General features: G+C 38.6%; 1 pseudogene; it reads right to left on the bottom strand.

Annotated features, from left to right (window-relative positions):
* Positions 1–1,739: 1,739 nt before the first annotated feature.
* LOC149183877 (putative carbohydrate esterase At4g34215 pseudogene) lies at positions 1,740–2,123 on the bottom strand (annotated as a pseudogene).
* Between the last annotated feature and the right edge of the window lie 3,808 nt (positions 2,124–5,931).

The following is a 5,931-nucleotide window of genomic DNA, read 5'->3' as shown; positions in this document are numbered from 1 at the left end:
GGCTAGAGTATATCTGCTTCATGAGTCTGCCATATAGGGCTATAAAAACTAAGATCACTAGGAACCCAAATCAGAAAGTCATATGAGATCATGCTGATGTGAAAATCTAGACAATTATGATCTGAGATCCGAGCTCACCATAATAACAGGTCTGAACTTGTTTAGCTCTAAGTCACTGATATCTGCAATGTGTTATACCACGAGGTTACAACAATACATATTAGACAAAGTGATATCTCTCGTTCATCATAACATGGTCGATATAGGTCACTGGGATGAAGACCATATAACTTGAGGAACTGAACATTGCCATTCATTTCGATAAGACATAACTTTAATTTGTACCATAAAGAGTGCGAGTCTCCAGGACAACAAAAGGATCGAACCATGGAGATTGTGTAGACATAATGAGTGAATGTCATGCCATTAGAGTGAACCATGATGATAATAGTATCAGGTTACCGTGGACTGGAGGATAACAAGGCATTAAAGAATTATAGCGTTGACTGAAGCTAGATATTTATAGACAGAGATGCAATGCCCATAATCATACTCAGATTCATGCTGCTGAAAAAAAAGTCTAGTTATATCGATGTTGTAGTGTCAAGAGCGGAACATGAATATCTAGATTCTATATATATATGTGTATATGTTGATCATCAAATTTCCTGCAGGGGTGAGCGATATCATGGCATATCATAGAACCCTAAGGTAGTTTTGAAAATGAACTGCAGCATGAAGCGATACTGAAGTCAACGTCTTGTAGCCAGATCGAGAGGCTAATTTGACCGGGAGCAAGAGTTTTTTCGAAAGTTCAAAGTCTACGGAGTGTGTAGATACCAAGCGGGCCAGAGATTTAAATGTGAGTCATAGAAACAGTGCAAGACAAGGATCTTAGGGGGGCGGAAATACTTTGTAACGTTGTGCTGAGACCATTTGATGAGTCATAACTATTACGAAACATGAACTTCGAGAAAATATATTTATGGTGAGGAGATGAAGCATTATACCAAGATCACTTATATATGATGCTGAGATTGCCCATATATAATAGTGCCAGAGTTATACTTGCCGAGATGAAGCCTTATAGAGACCATAATTCTATAACACAGATATCCAATACCAAGAATGGTCCTGAGAGTAGTCCATACATGTTTGGATCACGCTGAGATTTGCCAGGAGTTTCAAAATCAAGCCATCATCTTAGAGTGAGATGTGCCTCAAGGCCTCTTTAAATCAAACCTTTTTCTTCCAGGGAATGCAATTTCTGTTGCGGATGCGAGATCTCATCCAATGTGAGACCCATATCTGAGAGCAAGAGTATGGTCATAAGGATGAGAGATTCTTGAAGCGAGAGACTTGTAGCCATTAGCAAGTAGTATATATCTGGAACAGATTGACGAAGGTCTCAGGAAATGCAAATTCACAGAGAGAGGTTCAAGTCATCGTGCCACAAAGCAAGATCCCATATTTGTGATGATCTTTTACGGAAAATCCTATTTGATCTGCGAACCACACCATTACCACAGATCATAAAAGAGCCATATAATGACATTATATGTATTGTCCTGAAGCGAGAGGGTAATGTTGAGGAAGAGTACTAAAATGGCACAGTCTCGAATCGTAAAGTATGAGCTCCAGGAGGAATGCCACAAAATTGCTCCAAAATAGATGCAAATGACCTTAGAGGAATACGAGTCAAAACAAAACCACAGAGTTTGATCTTTTCGTAGTGATCCCTATTTTTCTTTGCAAGGGCCAAGAGAAAGAAGGCCACACAGAATGTCAATAAACCCCTTTTTAGGTTGCCCTTTTACTCTTTCTTTGATCGCGGTACCTCCAATGGCACAGGGAACTAAACCAATACGAGCTTTTTCGGGATCTTTATAATGCTTCAGTATAGTGTTTGCAAATATCATTCCAGGACCTACTCCACACACTTTGTGTTTATCTATATCGGCATGCAACGGAACATGAGCTTGCTCCCAATGAAGATGTGAGTTGAGCCTGAGAATTGAAGGGTGTGCTTTGCATTCTGGAGGAAGGAAATGATCCCAATGAGAACCATGAACTCCTCCCCTGCCCGACATGTTGCTCTGTCCTGAGAGAATGAAGATATCCATTTTCACTGCCTTAACAGTAGTAACTGTTCTTAGGCATTATATATAGAGCCAGATATGATCAACATTACATCCTATCACATATCACGCACAGAGATTCAGAATTTTTTTTTTTTTTTTTGGACAGCGAACTAACAGTCAAGGGCATTTGGGTCAACAATGGGCTGATCCGGAACCCCATCCGTTGGGCTAACATTATCCACTCTGTCAGCATACCTGTCGCTGCAAATTATGGGTAGGAAGTTCGTAAACCATAAGAATTGCCTGAGTTGATTAATGCCCTCAAATTTGTCTGAATCCGGCAAATTATAGATCTGAGTGATCCGCTGTTAGGTTTGTATTTCTGATCATCCAGATGGATTCAAAGATATTTAAAATCCCAAAATGGTATGTATGAATAGATGAGGTTACCTCTTTGTCATAGCGAAACTGCAATTTCGAAGTTGAAACCAGTGCAAATCCTAGCATATTGTAAGATGTGTCAACTAACTGGGCTGGTGTTTCAGTTTTGAACTGCTATGGATAATGCTTGATGCCTCTATTTTTGATCTGTGACATAAATCCACTCTATTTCTGTCCATGAATTTGGATCATAATACACTATAGAGCTCTTAAAATGTTTCTAAATTCCAATTTTTTTTATTTTTTTTTTAAACTCGAGTAATTTGATTTTAGAGAAATACCCACATAGCAACAAAACTAGTTATGCATGCATGGGCCCATAGGCCTCAAGGGTTCAACTTGTACTCTGATACCAAGTGTGAGGACCACAATTCAGACAATTTGTTTTACAACCCCATCACCCATATGTGAGTCATTCGGTCAAGCAACTAATCTGTGCCTGCAACCATTAATATATCACCAAAATATAGTTAAACATATATGGCAGATTCCAAGATCAACTTAGACTTTCAAAGATAAAGTAATATAAATTTTCATCAAACCAGGTGTCATCGACATGTCATATGCGAGTGCCTCTGATGGTTTCCTACCATACTCAATAATCATCAGTAACACGGTTTCTCAATGTTAGTCAATTATCATAATAGCATCATTAACAATTCCTGGTCATTCACATCATTGTCCATTGTAAGTCTGAACTAAAGGAAGTAGGTAACATAGGGGACACATCCCTCATGGCTATTATCAATAATCATCAATGGAAACATACATATTCATTAAGCTATCACATCGTAACATCGTAGAAATATACCTATCCATAAATTTATCCTCATTATGCTTTTAGTAGAGCGCATACATATTCTTACTACCCTCATCATAATTTTAAATAGAGACCAACTTAACTATTAATATTGCAATCATCAGAATATTGATAGATAAGATACATAACCATTCATGCTACCATAATATCAATGGAAAGCATTCATAAACATCACAACCATGAATATCTCAATCGCTAATAATAGTGTCATGGGTCCAGATCCTCAATCTGAGGTCCTCGAAGAATAGAGTGTCTAAGATAATGTCGTATCCGGGTCAGGAACTAGAGTGGGCACTACATACACCCCCTCTTAACAATGGACTTCATCTCGAAGTCCTTAGAACATAAAGGAGGAACGGCTACACATAATCTTTGGAACCCTTCCTGAAACTCTTGCCAACCTTCTAGTGGGCAGGTTAAAATTTTCCCAAGGTATCTATAACACGAATTCCGTTATAACTGAAGGACTATATCTGGGGAACATTGCAACCCACTTTTTGTATAAATGTACAAAACATACATTATTAATAGTTACAGGAAGCGTCATTCATAAACTTTTCCAACAAAATCATCATAATCAAAATCACAACAAATACAACCAAAAAGAAACGCATTGAAATTTCAACTTATTTAGCACACACATTCTTGACACTCATTCAGGAAAACATATCATGACATACATTTACATATGTTTAACTAAGATCAATAGTAATGAAATACATGTGTACCGTTCACCAGAAGGCGAGACTCCGCTTGCTCTGCTGTTACTGGTACTCCCTTGTAGCTGGTCACCTCCACGAGTGAATGATGACGCACTTGATCTGAATGCGAATACTCACTGGTTAACCTCCCAGCCTACTCCTTGGGTACTCTTTTTCCCCGCGGACCCCCGAGCTGCAATGGGGTTGTACAATGGAGACAAGCACTAGCTAGTAGAGGAGAGCACACCTTGGCTCAAGAGTCCCCTCTCTAAATCCTCTACCTCACCAAACTCACTATAGCTTCGTAATCACTGCTCTCACAACATCTCATCCATCCAACAATAGGGTTCCCCAAAAAGTCCCTTCTTCCATGGCTTGCCCCTTCTTTTATAGGAGTCCTCATAGGTGACACTTGTCATGTCATGCATAATTAATTATTTTTTTATAATTCAATAGCTTGATTATTCACCCACCCATGTGTCATTCTCACATCAAGGGTCTCCCAAATTATTTACTTAAATTTTTAGTTAAAACTAATATTTTCCTCACCTCAACAAGATTCCTATTTCTTCTCCTAGTTGTCTCTTTATTCCCCCCTTTTATTCCTTAATTTGTGTTCATTACTTGAAGTCAATTAATGAGTCAAGATTTTATCCCCAATCTACTCCCTAATTTAACTCAGGTTATCTCCTAGATGGATATTCTTATGTTGGTTGATGACACATGGATCTTCTCTACATTTCTCTAAATTTAATTCATTATTCTCATTTTAATTCACCTTCCCATTTTCTTATTTAGGTTTAAATTAGTTTAGGATTAATCTTTATCCTTACTATTATGTTTTTCTTTCCCTTTTTTCCTAATTAAACCACATAATCTTACTAGTATTTTCCAAAATGGGAAGGGTAGAGTTTTTAAGGTACCTTGTTTTAATTCTTCCTATGATCCTCCTTATTCCAAGTTTTATTTTTTATTTAATTACATTGGTTTATAATCATCATTTACCCTTGATGTAAATTTACCTAGTTTTCATTCCTTGCTTATATTTATTTATTATTATTTATTTTTAATGATTCTAAGGATGCCAAGTCTGGTTGTGCCCTTCAAGAACTTCCCTAGAAGTTCCAAGGGTGCCACACCTAATGGCTTATTTGTGATGTCAAGGGTGCCAGTTTGGTTGTGCCCTTCAAGAACTTCCCTAGAAGTTCCAAGGGTGCCACACCTAATAGTTTATTTGTGATGCCAAGGGTGCCAAGTTGGTCCTGCGCTTCAAGAAATTCCCCTGAAGTTCCAAGGGTGCCACACCACTTCCCCTTCAAGCATCCAGTGATTACGAGGGGAAAGTATAGTGAAACGTCATAGACCACTATCATCTCTTATGTTGCCTGCTATAGTGAGACTAATGGTGTCGAGGATCAAGGAATCTGCCTTGATGCGCGCCCCCCGGTAAAGTCCTCATGAGCGAACCAACTTTGGAACCTGCCCTCATGGCATCGTGATCTTCAAGGCGAATGTGTTTCAACCCTTCCAGCCCAAGTCACGGCGGGAGTGCTAGTGGGTGAGATCAGGCACTCTGTCCCACCCCTCCCATGTAGTTCCATCCACTTGTACAACCCCATCACCCATATGTGAGTCATTCGGTCAAGCAACTAATATGTGCCTGCAACCATTAATATATCACCAGAATATAGTTAAACATATATCGCAGATTCCAAGATCAACTTAGACTTTCAAAGATAAAGTAATATAAATTTTCATCAAACCAGGTGTCATCGACATGTCATATGCGAGTGCCTCTGATGGTTTCCTGCCATACTCAATAATCATCAGTAACACGGTTTCTCAATGTTAGTCAATTATCATAATAGCATCATTAACAATTCCTGGT

The sequence above is a fragment of the Pinus tabuliformis genome, chromosome 3_2 (genome assembly GCF_031772625.1).
Source record: "Pinus tabuliformis cultivar Carrire ecotype Pingquan chromosome 3_2, CPIR1, whole genome shotgun sequence".
In the NCBI taxonomy this organism is placed as follows: Eukaryota; Viridiplantae; Streptophyta; class Pinopsida; order Pinales; family Pinaceae; genus Pinus; species Pinus tabuliformis.
The sequence above is the reverse complement of the archived record's forward strand: the minus strand, read 5'-3'. Positions and strand labels throughout refer to the sequence as shown.